We start from the raw sequence: 16,012 nt of genomic DNA, 5'->3' as shown, positions 1-16,012 counted from the left end.
GTCATTTCCAGGGGCCTCCTTGCTCCGTTTAAATATCACCCTTTTCTGTTGGGAGCTCCTCTGACTTTACTGGCTGCTGTTGGAAGTTGGGGCTCCTCTCCTGCACAGAGCTTATCAGGTGTCAGGCCCTGAGCCAGCATCCAGGGCAAGTGATGAGCCAGACAGACTCTCCTGTGTCCCTGACTCTAGGGCACATGCATTTTGCCCTCATTACACTGGTTAAAATAAGTATTTGCATGTCCACCTTTTCCACCAGATGACAAGCATTCAAAGAGAGCAAGTTTACATTATTCACCATTGTCTCCTGAGACGCTGGCTTGAAAGCACTCAGGAAGTACCCTCGGGTGTTAAGTGCACTAAACATTATCTTGTTTTTAGGCCTGAAAGCCAAATTCGATTTGGCAAGAGGAGTTGCCCTTGAAAGCTCAGAAATGAACATGCTCTCTAATGTAGGCACAAGGCAAGGGGAGAGAGACACAACACCCTTTTAGGTTTTATTGCCTTTTACTCAGGGTAAAAAGTTGGCATCATAAAATTAAATTAACATACAGTACTTATAGTTTAGAGATACATTGACAGTGTAGCATTGCTTTCCTGAGTCCCTGGGAAAGTGTGTCATTGGTTGTTCAAACATTAAAATTTTTACTAGATCATCAGTATTGAAGAGCTGGCCCTCACCGGTTTGGATCAGTGGCTAGAGTGTGGGCCTGTGGACTGAAAGGTCCTGGGTTCGATTCCAGTCAAGGGCACATGCCCAGTTTGCAAGGCTCCATCCTCACCATGCAGGAGCCAGCCAATCAATGATTCCCCCTCAACATTGATGTTTCTGTCTCTCTCTTCCTCTCCCTTCCTCTCTGAAATCAATAAAAATATGTTTAAAATATATATGTTGAAGAGCTGAACAGTGAAGTTGGAAATTAATGAGTGTAATCAAAGTAGCATAATTAACTTCGAGGGAAGTTTAAAACAGTCTTTATTCAATGAATGGTAAGTAAAAAGTGATTTGGAGACCTCTTAGTCTAATGGATTCATTTAACACCAGAAAAATGGAGATCGAGGTGTTATCAGCGAGACCACGAGACCTCAGTTCTTGTTTTCTTGGAGGAAAGATTTCAGTCAAGAGACAAAGTGCAGCACAGCAAGCAAGAATTTATCAGCCTCAGCAAAAACACTCAGGGAAGTGAAATAAGGAAGGGATTAGCATAGAAGAAGCAACTGGAGGGCCTAGGCTAATCTGCTTTGGCTCACTGGGAAATCAGAGAAAAGGCTCCATTGGAGACAGGTTCAGGGGGTTAGTTAGCCTGGAATGAGCTGCCCTTGCCACTGCTCCCTGGTTGCAAGTCTCATGAGGTCCCTTAGAGTTTAGGGGATGCATGCCTGTGGGGAAAGGAGAGGGGGGAGGGAATGATGGGCATGCTCCCCAGAGGGAGAGCACACCACTGGGTCCTCTGTCCTGAGGGTTTTTATTTCTCTCTTGCAGGTGGGGAATCACAGGGGAGGTCTCAGGGAAGGGTTGCAATAGAATATTCATCAGCTTTCCAGGTGTGCTCTCTCAGGTTGGTGGTCTCGGAAGGGCAGGGGGGCATTCGTTAATGCAGCCATGTCATCACTTGTCTGGTTTTGCTGCTTTTCTGGTGCAAAACCAGACAAGTGAGGCAGCTATAGTGTCACTTGTCTGGTATTGGTTGCTAAAAGACAACTGGGGCCTAGATGTTATCTTTAGGGGGGAAAAGTCGGGATCTAAATTGCATGACCAGTGATATAAAAGGTCAGAGGGTCCAAACTGCGTGACCAGCGAAACCCTAAGGGCAAAGTCCTTGTTTTTCTAGTTTTGCCCTTTGCTAAGCACCAGGGGCTCTCCATCCTGGTGACTTTCTGTAACTGGACCCACTGTCCAGTGTAACTGGACAACCAATAGTTCTGGGCTGCCTGTCACTACTTGAGCCAGTGAAGCAGAGACAGGGTTGTGTGTTTACTCCAATAATGCCTGCAGTATGGGAGAGCATCAGGTCATCCACAAAATTCTGTTCCGCTCCTCCTCCTAAGCCAGCAGCTTGTGTTGGGTAGAAGGATACAGAATACGTGGGAAAGTAAGAACTACAGGCATGGGAACGCAGGCGAGGTATAATGGTTACAGGTCCAGGCGATGTGGGCAGGGGGCAGGTGCCTCTAGTCATCTCCCGGACCAGATGACAGGCAACAGGGGCTAGGGCTGCAAAGGGCGGGAGCCTCAGGACTACATTGTTTCAGCCACAAGGTTGTACATCTTTCCATAATGGGAGGCAGTTCTCAGGGAGAAGAGGATGGACTGCATTCCGAAGTCAGTGTGCCAGGGCATACAACTCTCAGCCAGGTTAGCATGTGCTTTCTTTAATCAGGAAAGAACAATGACAGTTTACAGAGCGTGATTAATATTTCTTATAGTTGTAGCTAGCCCCCATATTCTATTTCTGCCCCTAACATTTGCTCTGCTCACGTTTGTCTAACTGCCTATTGCAGAGAGATAACAATAATTTGATGAATGTCACACAGCCAGTTACTGAGATTCAAGAATAAACCTCACGTACCTTGATTTTCAAATAAGTTTATTTCTAGTTATCTATTAATTAATTAGCAAAGTAGTCTCTCTAAGAATAAAATACTAGCCCTTTTTACATCAAGGGGGGGATAAATTAGTGATTCTCATACTGCTCATATCCGAAGTTTTATTTTTTATAACGAATATTTTATAGAGGCTGCAATATTGTGTGTGTGTGTGTGTATGTATATATATTATATATATACTAGAGGCCCAGTGCATGAAATTCGTGCACAGAGGGGGGTTGTCCCTTAGCCCAGCCTGTACCCTCTCCAATCTGGGACCCCTCAAAGGATGTCCGACTGCCTGGGATCCCTGGGATCGGGCCTAAACGGGCAGTCGGACATCCCTCTCTCAATCCAGGACTGCTGGCTCCCAACTGCTTGCCTGCCTGCCTTCCTGATTGCCCCTAACCGCTTCTGCCTGCCAGCCTGATCACCCCCTAACCACTCCACTGCCAGCCTGTTTGCCCCCAACTTCCCTCCTCTGCCGGCGTGGTTACCCCTAACTGCCCTCTCCTACAGGGTTGATCACCTCCAACTGCCCTCCCTTGCAGGCCTGGTCCTTCTCAACTGCCCTCCCTTGCAGGCCGGGTGCCTCCCAACTTCCCTCTCCTGCTGGCCATCTTGTGGTGGCCATCTTGTGTCCACATGGGGGCAGGATCTTTGACCACATGGGGACAGCTATATTGTGTGTTGCAGTGATGATCAATCTGCATAGTACTCTTTTATTAGATAGGATAGAGGCCTGGTACAGGGGTGGGGGCCAGCTGGTTTGCCCTGAAGGATGTCCCTGATCAGGGTGGGGTTCCCTTGGGGCATGGGGCGGCCTGAGCGAGGGGCCTGTGGTGGTTTGCAGGCCGGCCACGCCCCCTGGCAACCCAAGCGGAGGCCCTGGTATCTGGAATTTATTTTCCTTCTACAATTGAAACTTTGTAGCCTGGAGCAGAGCCAAGCCTGGGGCTCCCTCCGAGGCCCGGCAGCCATTTGTGTTGGGGTTATAATTGAAACTTTGTAGCTTAAGCGGGTGTGCGGAAAGCTTTGCTTCCCCTGTTGCCGGTGGCAACCCTGGCCTGCTCTCTCAAGCTCCATTCTGCCGCCATTTGTTTGAATTTGTTTACCTTCTATAATTGAAACTTTGTAGCTTGAGTGGAGGCTTAGGCCTGCAATGGCTGGCGGAAAGCTTGGCTTCCTCTGTTACCTAGGAAACCTTGCTCTCTGTGGCTGTAGCCATCTTGGTTTGGGTTAATTTGCATACTCGCTCTGATTGGATGGTGGGCATGGCTTGTGGGTGTGTCGGAGGTATGGTCAATTTGCATATTTGTCTATTATTAGATAGTGTGTGTGTGTGTGTGTGTGTGTGTGTGTGTGTGTGTGTGTATATAATTCAGATGACCAAATTATATTTCTCAGATATATTTGGTTTTTATTCAATATTCTTGTCTCATAGTTCCCCAAACCATTGAAATTTCCTGAGCAATGACAGCAATAGAAGCACCTTTTGTTAGAATATTTGATCTCTTCTCAGTTCCTGAAAAAACTTCAGAGCCCTAAAGGTGAAATGGGTTCCTTGTTATTAATCATAAGTCCTTCCACCACAACTGGGTTTATGTTAATGAGAGTGACATTTGCAAAGCACTTTAGGATGGGGAATGGGGGGGAAGGGAGGGAGATGTATGGGGGGGGACTGGTATCCCAGGGGAACCAACCAGGGATAGAGGATAAGAAACTTTTATCCCACTCCCTGGTTTCCAGGGAGGAGGGAGGATAGAAATCAAATCAATCACCAATAGGAGGAGGTTGGGAGAGCTCCCCTGATGGGAACCAGAACTTGTACACGTGCCACATGCCAGGCCCTAAGCTCCATGAGGACGGAAGCCCCTCCGTTTAGATCTGGCCCTATATGTATCTGTTCATCTGGCTGGTGCTTGGTATCCTTTAATATCCTTTGGAATAAACCGAAAATCTAGTGAGTAAACTGGTTTCCTTGAGTTCTGTGAGTCATTCTAGCAAATTAATCAATCCCAGGGAGGGGGTCCTGGAAACCTATGAGTTATTTAGCCAGTTGGTCAGAAGTCAGGTAACAACCTGGGCTTGAAACTGGCTACTACTAAATTGGCAGGTGTTCTTATGGGACTGAGCCCTTTACCTATGGAATCAGACTCTGTATCCTGTTAGCTGGTGTCAAAATTGAGTTGAATTCTCAGACACTCTGCTGGTGTCCAAGAAACTACTAGTTGGTATGGAAGAACACCCGCTTATGTTGGAAATTGGGTCTCAGAACACTTTTAAGAAACTGTTTACTATTCTGAAATGAAATTCACATACAATAAGCTACTTACACATTTAATTTTAAAATTACTAAAGGTAGTCTGGCCGGTGTGGCTCAGTGGTTGAGCATTGACCTATGAACCAGGAGGTCATGGTTCAATTCCCAGTCAGGGCACATGCCTGGGTTGGAGGCTCAATCCCCAGTGTGGGGCTGTGCAGGACACAGCTGATCAATGACTCTCTCATCATTGATGTTTCCATCTCTCTCTCCCTTTCCCTTCCTCTCTGAAATCAATAAAAATGTATTTAAAAATAAATAAATAAAATTTTAAAAAGTAAAATAAAATATAACAGTGGCAGGTACCTTCCTTTGATAACAGAAATGATTTTGTTAGAATTATAATTAGCTAGTTATTAATATTAATAATAAAAAAAAGAAGAAGGAAGGGCCAAACATTATAAACCTAGTCATCTGGGCAGCTTCACCAGTAAGCTGCAATTTCACACTCCCCAGGGAACCAGCAGTCCATTCCCTGCAAGTATGTAAAATTTTAGAAGTTTAAAATCTGCAAGCAAAGGAATTCTCTCTCTCTTGTTCCTCTGGCTTTGCTCCTGCTTTCTTGCATTCACCTGTATTCCCTTTCTAGCAATGGTTCTCAACCTTCCTAATGCCGCGACCCTTTAATACAGTTCCTCATGTTGTGGTGACCCCAACCATAAAATTATTTTCGTTGCTACTTCATAACTGTAATTTTGCTACTGTTAATGTATGGTTGGGGGTCACCACAACATGAGGAACTATATTAAAGGGTCATGGCATTAGGAAGGTTGAGAACCACTGCTCTATAGCCATGTGGGCCTAGAAGCAGCATCACCGTGACCATGCAGCTCCCACATGCAATGGACTACAGCTGGGAACACAAGCTAAGCTAGCCTGATACTAGATTGGACTGTGCAAATATAGAGTGGTGACTCCCGGCAATAGCTTTAGTTCTAGTCTGCTGAAGACACAGCTGGACTTTTTCCTTGGAGGGATGGAGGGAAATGGGACCTGGGAGACTCAGGGGTTGAATTCCACAGAAATGAAGCTTTCTACAATACCTCATTGTCCTGGAGGGGCCTCGGGAAATTATTTTCTCTGTGGCACCCCAAAAGCCCTGTCACTCATTTTCCCATGTGACTCTCAGAAAATTCCTTTTCTTGTGGCATCCCAAGAAGCCCACGTCTACTAGTAACAGGTGGGGACAGGGAGAGCACCCCACCAATAACAATTTCAATGAGTTATATCTCAAATACTGCATCAGATGGTCATTTAATCACCATACCATGGTTGCTGATGCCAGGCTCTTGGTCAAAACTCTTGGTTAAAACTTATGATCCAAATAGTTGCAGTTGGCTTAATCCCTGGTCAAAAATTACACAGAATGACTTAAAATTTTCTTGGCCTTTGAAATTTTCAAATTAGCTTATCTATCTCAGCTCCAATGCTGAGGTTTTAGAACCCACCAAACACAATGAGAGGCTTTCTTTAATTGATGTTTCAAGGCCTGAAAATGAAACCAGGAGTCAATTATTGCTGCTCTCCAAGAAAATAATTTTAAACTTAATAAATGTCTCTAGAAAGAAGAAAAGACTTGTGCAAAAGATCCTCCTCCTTTACTTTCAGAATCCTCTAAAATTTCACAGTCCCTCAGTTCCTTTTTAGGCTTCCCCAACCTATCCCTCTCTCCTGAACTCCCTTCCTATTCTTCAGAAAATCATTTTAAAGTTTTAGATAACTTCCAAGGAGTTGAAACTGTCTCTTTGACTCTTGGGACTATAGCAGAACTTTTAGCCATTGTTAAGGATTGCCCAAACCCCAAAACTAATCCCTTTAAGTTCAAACACCCATTTAGTCTCATCATTAGTGCTAGAGAATGGATGAGTGCCATAGGGTGGAGCCACCCCATGCAAGAATTTAAACTCCTGGGTGCCACAGGCTTAAGTGCCTTACAGAAACAGGCACAAAATTTATTAAAAGCCATTCCCCAAATTTCCCCCAGGCAAATAAATTGGAAAGCTGTTCATCAAGGCATACTAGGGAAGGGTGAATCCATCTTAGGTTATTTCAATTATTTTGAGCAAACTTTCCAGCAAGATTCTGGAACCAAAGAACCTTAATGACTAAAGTACAAACTTATTCAATCCCAACTTTATTGTGGGTCTTTATGAGGCCCTTGGTACTTTTTTAAAACAACATGACCGCATTTTGGAAGGCAAAAAGACCCCATGAAATTATTTTGAGCAAACTTTCCAGTAAGATTCTGGAACCAAAGAACCTTAATGACTAAAGTACAAACTTATTCAATCCCAACTTTATTGTGGGTCTTTATGAGGCCCTTGGTACTTTTTTAAAACAACATGACCGCATTTTGGAAGGCAAAAAGACCCCATGAAATTGCCTCACTAGCCAACCCCTAGCAAAGATTACAGAAAAAGACTAAGAAACTCAAAGTACCAGAACCTTAGACTTGCAGGAAAAAATGGCTAAACTAATGGCCTTGTAACTTCAACAATTAAATAATTCCCCTACCCCCACTTCTCCCCAGACACCAGATCAAAACCCTGCCACCTGTTTCTTTTGCAAAAACCTGGACATTTTAAAAGGGATTGCCTCAAATATAAGTGATGGCTCCAATTGAATCTGGATAAGGCAGTCTGATCCAAAGTTACTAAACAAGATTAGGGATGAGATGTTCCAGGGATTCAATGGGGACTTTTCCCCTTTTAGGAGCTAATCACCTAGGCTAGTAGACTTTAAAATTAGGGACTTATTTAGTCAAAGTTCTCACTGACACTGGGGTCACCCTTTCAGTCCTTAATCCCCAACAGCCTTCCTATATCCCTTCCCCAGAGTTCTGAAACTATTCAAATGCTTAGGGTCAAGAACCAACCAACCTGTAACAGTTTTCAAAATATCAACCTGTTACCTTTCAACTAGACCCCTTACAGACACTCACCATTTCCTACTCATTCCATCTGCTCCCATATAACCATTAGGCAGAGATTTCTTAGAATCTTAGCATGCACGTATTGATTTCTCCCCAAAGGAGGAAATACTCCGCAATCTCAACCTATGCCCTAATGAAGATAACCTCTCTCTCACCAGGTCCAGTCAGCTGTCCTCTCCCACCACATCTCTGCTCCCAGCCCTTCACAATCTACCTGCCCCCCTCAACCCTCTAGGCAAAACTGCCATACCGGAATCGAACCCAGGACCCTTCAGTCTGCAGGCCAATGCTCCATCCACTGAGCCAAACTGGCCAGGGCAGTCACCTTTTTTTTTTTTTTCTTTCTTTCTTTTCTTTTTTTTTTTTTTTTGTGTGGTAAAATTTATGGTTCAGTTTGATAAAATAAACATTTAAAATTACATTTTCTCTGCTCAAGAGAACTTTGATATACACTCAGTGTGATTGAAGTAAGTCTGTCTATGCTTAGTTTTTTGTCTATTACATCTTTTATTCTGAAAAAGTGATTGAAATATCTCAATGTAACGTCATTCTAATCAACTTCTTAGTTATTTAATCATTTGTTCTTAGCAATTTAATTGCTGTATTATTTGGTGTATTTCCATGTAAGTATATTGCATCTCCTTTGAAACATATATTTCCCACAATAGCCCTTTCCTCTGAAAATTCTATCTAAGCCTGCAGCCTCAGGCAAATATTTTGAATAAATGGTCATCCATAGATAATAAAGGAAGTATAATGCTTCTTTAACCACAAAACTGTATTTATTCAATAAATATTTATTCAACAGACTAGAAGCCTGATGCATGGAATCCGTGCAAGAGTAGGTGTCCCTTCCCTGGGCTGCCAGCACCAGCTTCCCTCTGGCACCCGGACCCGCTGGCAGGCACCTGGGAACGAGGCTTCCCTCAAAGACCCGGCTTCGTCTGGAAGGTCATCCGGAAAGATGTCTGGTCTAATTAGCATATTACTAGCATATTACGCTTTTATTATTCTAGAACACTAGTGTTGCAGCCACTAAGCAAGAGGAAATGATAGTAGAGTAGGTGTTTGGGAAGAAAATAAAAACAAATGGAGACATGTATATGAAATACCTAGGGGATATTAAAGTGGAGATGTCTAGTAATAAGCTGGAAATATTGGTGTAAGATTCGGGGGAGGGTTCACTCAGTAATTCAACAGATGTTTATTGGGCATCTACTTGTTCAAGACATAGGCAGGCAATGAGAATAGCTGTAAGGTGCCCAGACTGCCATAGGTATTGGCTGAATACATTTATTTTTATTTTTATTTTTTTAGTCATCACCAAATAAATGAGAGTGACATAATAGGAGTAGAGAAAATCACCCCAAGCAAGCTCATAGAATTCAGGGGAGAAAGATGGCGACAAAGGTTGAGGGCACCTTACAATCACCACAATTTAATAGATAAGTTAAGAAAAGATGTTCATGATGGAAAAATTAAGAGAATTCAGAATGAGAACCAAGAAATACAATGATATGATGAAAACCAGGAAGAAGGAATTTTGAGTCTAAAATTTAATGACTGAATTTTTGCTTCAACTATCACTAAGTCTTGACCAACTTTGGCTTCCTCTTCCAGAACATATGCCAAATTAGTGTCCTATTTATTTGGTTTAGGACAAAGACTCCCAGTTCTTTGGGAAACTGATCAGAAACATGGAGGAGACAGTTTTGAAATCCTCTAGAGAACTGAGGGCTATCTGAACTGCAGCCTTGACCACATTTGATGGACATTACTATTAGCATTGGTTCATATTATATGATTCTATGATATAGATTGAGTAGCATTTTGAACCAACTTAGTTGCATTATACCTTTATACCACAGTGTGGCACCTACTGAGAGTTGCTTTCAAAAACAAATTTCTCATATTCACTTATTTATCACTGGCCTTTCTTTATAAAAGGATACAGATACATTACCACAGTTTAAACTTTCTAGTCGCTTAGAACCTAAATAAATAGGAATTATTGTGCTATGTTTGAATTTCCTTATTGACTTTTCTTTGAAAACTTATGTTGTAAGCAATAGAACTGTTGCATAATTGTGAGAGCTAATGAAAAAAAAAAGTCATCTGCACATGATTCACATGACATATCTGAAAGTCAAAACAAAAGTATAATCTCATTTCCTGCACCTTATTAAGTTTACATGGCTCCATAGAGGACCAAGAAAAAAAATTTATTATAATCCTTGATTTGGTTCAACTAAATACATTAACAGGAAATAACTGATTCAGAAGTATTATGATACATCCCTCTACAGAGAAAATAATACATTTAGAGAATATGATTATCCCCAGTTTAGATTCCAATTTGCATGAAGGTATGCTACTTTTAATGATAAAAATATTTTAAAATTTACTGAAGCATTGTCCACCTGGCATGGTTCAGTGGTTGAGCATTGACATATGAACCAGGAGGTCACTATTTGATTCTTGGTCAGGGCACTTGCCCAGGCAGGTTGCAGGCTCAATCCCCAGTGGGGAGGTATGCAGGTGGCAGCTGATTGATGATTTTCTCTCATCATGGATGTTTCTCCTCTCTCTCTCTCTCTCTCTCTCTCTCTCTCTCTCTCTCTCTTTCTCTCTGGAATCAATAGAAATATATATATATAATTTGCTGAATCATTGAATGTACTAGGAAAAGTATCTGTTAGGAACCAGGAAAGCTGGGTTATAATTATATCTTTGTCACAGATTCAGTTGGTGACCTTGAGGAGATAACTGAAACTATCTCTGTGATTCCTACCTTGTCATTATTAGAAATAATTGCCCTATCAACCTCACTAGATTGTTGTAATTTTGAAAAGATACAATTCACTCAAGAAATAAAGTGTTTACTGTTTGTCAAGCTCTGTTCTAGCACCAGGTAGTCATTGAAGAGCATGCCAAATGAGATCTCTGTTTTCGTGGAGCTTAAATTTAAGCCAGAAATAAAAATATTAAACACGTATACATGGGTGAGTATCACAAAGGTGATGGTAATGTATGGTAGTTTGGCAAGTCAGGGAAGAACGTTCTGAGGAAGTGACATTTAAGCTGAGATCTGCAGGATAGGAGTCCTGTATATCAAGAACATTCTAAGGAAGAACTTATATAAAGGCTGGAGGAATTTGAGGAACTGTAAAGAGCTCAAAAAAGCCAATGTAATGAGTGATGGGGAAGAAATGAAAGATAGTAGTTATGAAGACACATTGTGACATGGCTAGTGAGAACATAAATTGGTACATATTTTTTGGAAAGCATTTTGGTAATATGAAATAAGAACCTCAAAAATATTTCTAGCCTTTCACTCAAATATTGAGCCTTTGATTGAATATCTATCCTACTGAAAAGCATATGAGATACCAAAAAAACCTTTAAGAAAAAAATATATTAAAGTATATTTGTAATAGAGAAAATTCAGAAAATAACCATACAGAATGAGAAAAAAAATGGTGTATGCAAATTATGACATATCCACAGCTAATAAAAGTTTGTTTCTGAAGAGTTCATGGTAGTATGAGAAAACATTTGTGTTATAATTTATTTTGTAACACTAAAAGAAGCCGGAGGCAATGCAGGCCCAGGTAAATACTGCTCAAACTGAGGGCCTGGATCACAACTGAGGAACTCTCCGGTCAGGATACCCTGATCTGACTCTCAGATAAGATATCCTGGTCTTATACAGAAGTTACTGACAAATCAGCCTCACCCTGGCCCTGGCCTTACCCTTTGGAGAAAGATATTATCTTTACTGCCTTGGAATATCTCCAGGAAGAAGAGGGAAACCTCATCTTTACTATCTTGATCAGTAATCTATCCTTTGACCTGTAGGAAGATACTAATTCTAGCTTTCAAGGCTTTTAGCAATAGGAACAATCTTGAAAAGGTAGTCTATCTAACACAAGATGTGTAGGAATGCCATAGAGAATTGTCCCTGCTCCACCCCTTACCCCCACCTCTACTTTTATTTTTGTTTTGTATTATTCTTACTGCTAAAGCTAATAATTCTTAAAATTGGCTTACAGAGATTATTATAATGGGCATATGATATGCACTATTTTGTGGTAATGGAAAGTTGGCTACCTCCTCTTAAGTGTTAGCCAATCTAGGGAAGTTTCTGCCACTAATTAGCTACAACAACTTATCTGGGCTCTGGTTTCTATTATTCTTTTTTCCTAGTTTCTATTAAGTGTCATTCCAAGACTAGTTGGTTGTCTAAACCAGCAGTTGCCAACCTTTTGGACCTCACGGACCAGTGGTCCATGGACCACCGTTTGGTGACTGCTGGTTAGGTCTACTTTAAATTCTAAGACTTTATTATTCTACATGTAAGAGGAAATACACCCCACAAATTAGTGAACAAAACCAAATTCAAATCACTGTATTTGAAAGAACCTGTCCAGTTATAATCTCAATAGTACATAGTTAAGTTAATCAAGTCAAGTAATCTAGTAAATAGCTGTATTCGGAAAGACCTCTATAAATAGATTTAAAAATGAAATTCAATTAGCCTTTTACTATGTACATGCTAATTCCATAGACAAATTCTAAAACATAAACATAGCTGAGGTTTTGGAGACAGATGCATAAACATGTAAACAAAGGCTAGGAAATTAGTTTAAAAATATATATGCAGCTTATTACTTTCACATGGAGATCCAAAATGATTTTCTCATGTGTTAAGATATTATACAAAGAACATGCTCTCATTGTTCTATTGTGGAAAGAGCACTAGTGTTAAAGACCAAACATTAACATCTACTTACTTGGGGAATTTTATGAGTTTAAGATATTCTCATTGTAAAACAAAGACAATGTTTACCTTAAAGAATTGCTGTTAAGGTCACATGTCATCATATCTATGTGAAAGTTCTTTGTAAACTATGAGATCTACCATAAAAATGTGAAGGTTTATTACTATTAAAGTAGGTGGAATGCACTAATATACAGAATTATCTGATAAGCAATGTGTGAGGAGATCCTACAGGGAGGATCCATTAATTATCCTAAAGGTAAGGAAGGGACTTGAATCAGTAGAGGTGAAGTTCTAGCTGGTGGCAGGTTACATATATGAGAGAGAGAGGAAGAGAGAGGGAGAGAGGGAGAGCGGGAGAGAGGGAGAGAGGGAGAGAGGGAGAGAGAGAGGAAAAGAGGAGGGGGAGAGACTTAGACGGTGTACTTAGAGGGAAAAGTTAAATGAAGAGGCATGAAAGTTTCTATTTTGTTTGCAAAAAGTTTCAATGTGACAAAAAATACAAAAAACAGTTTAGCTTTTTGGTAACAATTTTCATACTCATTTATCACTGATGTCTGAAATGTTACTTTTATTTCACTTGTATTCTAAGGCCTCCCAATTATACCAACTACTAGAGGCCTGGTGCATGGATTCATGCACCCGTGGGGTCCTTTGGCCTGGCCTGCTCCCTCTCACAATCTGGAACCCCCTCAGGGGATGTCGGAGAGTCAGTTTCGGCCCGACCCCTACAGGTCAGGCTGAGGACCCCACTGGCGCACAAATCTGTGCACCTGGCCTCTAGTATGCATATAAGATCTTTGGTTAATCTCTTCCTGCCCTCCCCCCACTCCCCTTCCCTCTGAGATTCATCAGTCTGTTCCATGTTTCCATGCCTGTGATTTCCACTCATGCATTGAGCATCTGCCCCCTGGTGGTCAGTGCACGTCATAGCTACCACTGGTCAGCCAGTTGGCCGGTTGCTTAGGCTTTTATATATATAGATACTTAATAATTTATTCCTTCTTCTGTATATTTGCTTTATAATATACCTGCTTCCACCACCATACTAGTCACTGGGTTCATTTAATTTGTTTATTTGTCTGTTTCCCTGTCCCATAGCATTTTCCTAGGGTGGGCAAGGGGTAATAGATGTTCTATTGAGGAGACAGAAGGAAGCTAGGTAGACAGAAGCAAGACCATGGGAGGAGATAGTAGAACAGGGGAACCCAGCTAGGTAGAGTTACTAGGACAACCCAGCTGGGCATGGAAAGAAGGGCATGTGCAAGAGACAGACTTTAAAATGTATGGATTGTTGCTCAGAAGGGCAGCTTGCAGATAACCAATCACAAGGTGGCAAGGTGTATAAACCAATCCCAAGGATGTTGGTATGGCAGAATTCTTTGAAAGGACCAATCAGGAGCTAGCAAGGTTGTAGCTACCCCCTAGATTAAAAAATCTGTGCTGTCTCTCTTCTTTTTCTCCCCATCCAGCTAGGTCCCTGGTCCCTGTGCTGGGTGATGTGCCCTGCACCCATGTGGCCATGTGGACTCTACACATGGCCTAATGGACTTTAATTAGCTTGATGCTGAACTACACACAGCTACAACATGGAACAGAAGCTCTGGACACTGGCCTGAACCCCAGCTGCATCTTTTCCAGGACTGGCTTCTCTCAGTAAACTTTAGTTTCACTAACCACATTTGTTCACGACTTTGTTCTTCGATTTCACAAGACAACAAACTCAGATTCAAACCCCACATTTTAGTTTCACTATGACTAGAACTCCACAGATCTGAAATAGGTTTCCATAAATGGTTATTGAATTGAATTGCCCCTGGTTAAAATGCAAACACCTCTGAGAACTATAAAAAAAATATGCCTAAATCATGACCTCCCCATCAATAAAGTTTAAAAATCACTTCTTGCTTCATAATTGGTTAAGATTATTTTTTCCCTACACAACCTGTTAATGATGCTAGAAAAGGGTGTGAAAGAGGGATTCAGATTTGGAGAAAGCCCAGAGGGACCATCATAGCATGAGGGCCCTTAAGTGTGGGAGGTTTCCTGAGTTAGGAAAGAGAAAAGGGGAACTGAAACAATGTAAACATCAACCTTTGGCCAAGAACCCGCCCTCCCCGAGTTCAAGAAGCTAACAGTTTTTTTGAGAAGAAAAGAAAAGAAAAACGGAATAACTGTATATCCAGGATTTCTAAATATAGAACACAAGAAGTTGTTTTATGGGGGATATAGGGAGCAAAATGCATCAAAACAGGTATAAATAGGTAATTGTCTCAATCATATGCATGGCTCTTTTCCATATATATTATTAGAGCCTGTTGTGATTAATATAACAAATTTGTGTTAAGAAATGTATAGAAATATTAAGTCATGCATGTTCCTTGGCAACTAACTCTAAAGGCAATGCTAAGAAGAGGTGAAATGGAGGTTGTGAGTGACATTTAGAAATTATTTAAAGTGGTTATTTTATACTAGTAGCCCTGCGCATGAATCCGTGCACCAGTAGCTCTCTGCGGGGCCTGGCCACTCCACGCCTGCTGCCCAGGCCCCACGCCTGCTACCCAGAGGCTCTCCGCGACCCAGAGGCCCATCCGTGGTTGGATGTGGAACGTTTGCTTCGTCGCTGGGGCGACAATGCAAGTGTTCTGCACACCAGCCTGGACAGAGTCCCACCTGCAGCTGGGGGCTCACACTTGCCTCATCACCATGGTGATGAAGCAAGCATTTCGCCAGGCTGCTCATGCTGCCTGCTCTCAGCAGCTGTCTCCCACTCTCCGGGACTGGGGAACTCCAGCGAGGCTGAGAGGACTGGGTGCCGCCATCTTGTGGCTATGAGCACTACCACCTTTGTGACAGAGTAACGGTTAATTTGCATATTACCCTTTTATTAGATAGGATTAGAACTTAACTACTATGTAGCTGTGACAAGTCACACTGCTGCATTGGGTCTGCCTTGACTTAATTCTTCAGGGTTAATCAAATGTGGCTTAGAACAAACACGCAAGAAAGAGTATTTTACAAACATGAAAGTCTCTGAATTAGATTTAGGAATGATAATTCTATTGAATAAAGTGTTACCCAAATCCCAGCCATCTGAAATTTGGTTATTTGAATTTCAACACAAAGAGGAAAGCACTCATTACTATTGCAGGTATTTTGCATTACTTCTGCGAATACTTTAATTTTTAAAATCTTCAAAAAACCTAAGATAGATATAATAACATGCAGTTTATCATCTTGCAGATAGCCCATAGCTTCTAAGTAATGATGTCAGTGTTCAATCTAGGTCAGTGTTCAGTCCCCACGCTCTCTTGCACGATGCTACATGCCTCATGCACCCAACTTTTCATTGTATAAAAATAAAGGGAAAGCTTGCTGTTCACCATGACCTGAA

Source organism: Eptesicus fuscus, chromosome 13 (assembly GCF_027574615.1).
Source record: "Eptesicus fuscus isolate TK198812 chromosome 13, DD_ASM_mEF_20220401, whole genome shotgun sequence".
NCBI lineage: Eukaryota > Metazoa > Chordata > Mammalia > Chiroptera > Vespertilionidae > Eptesicus > Eptesicus fuscus.
Note: the sequence above shows the minus strand (reverse complement) of the source record.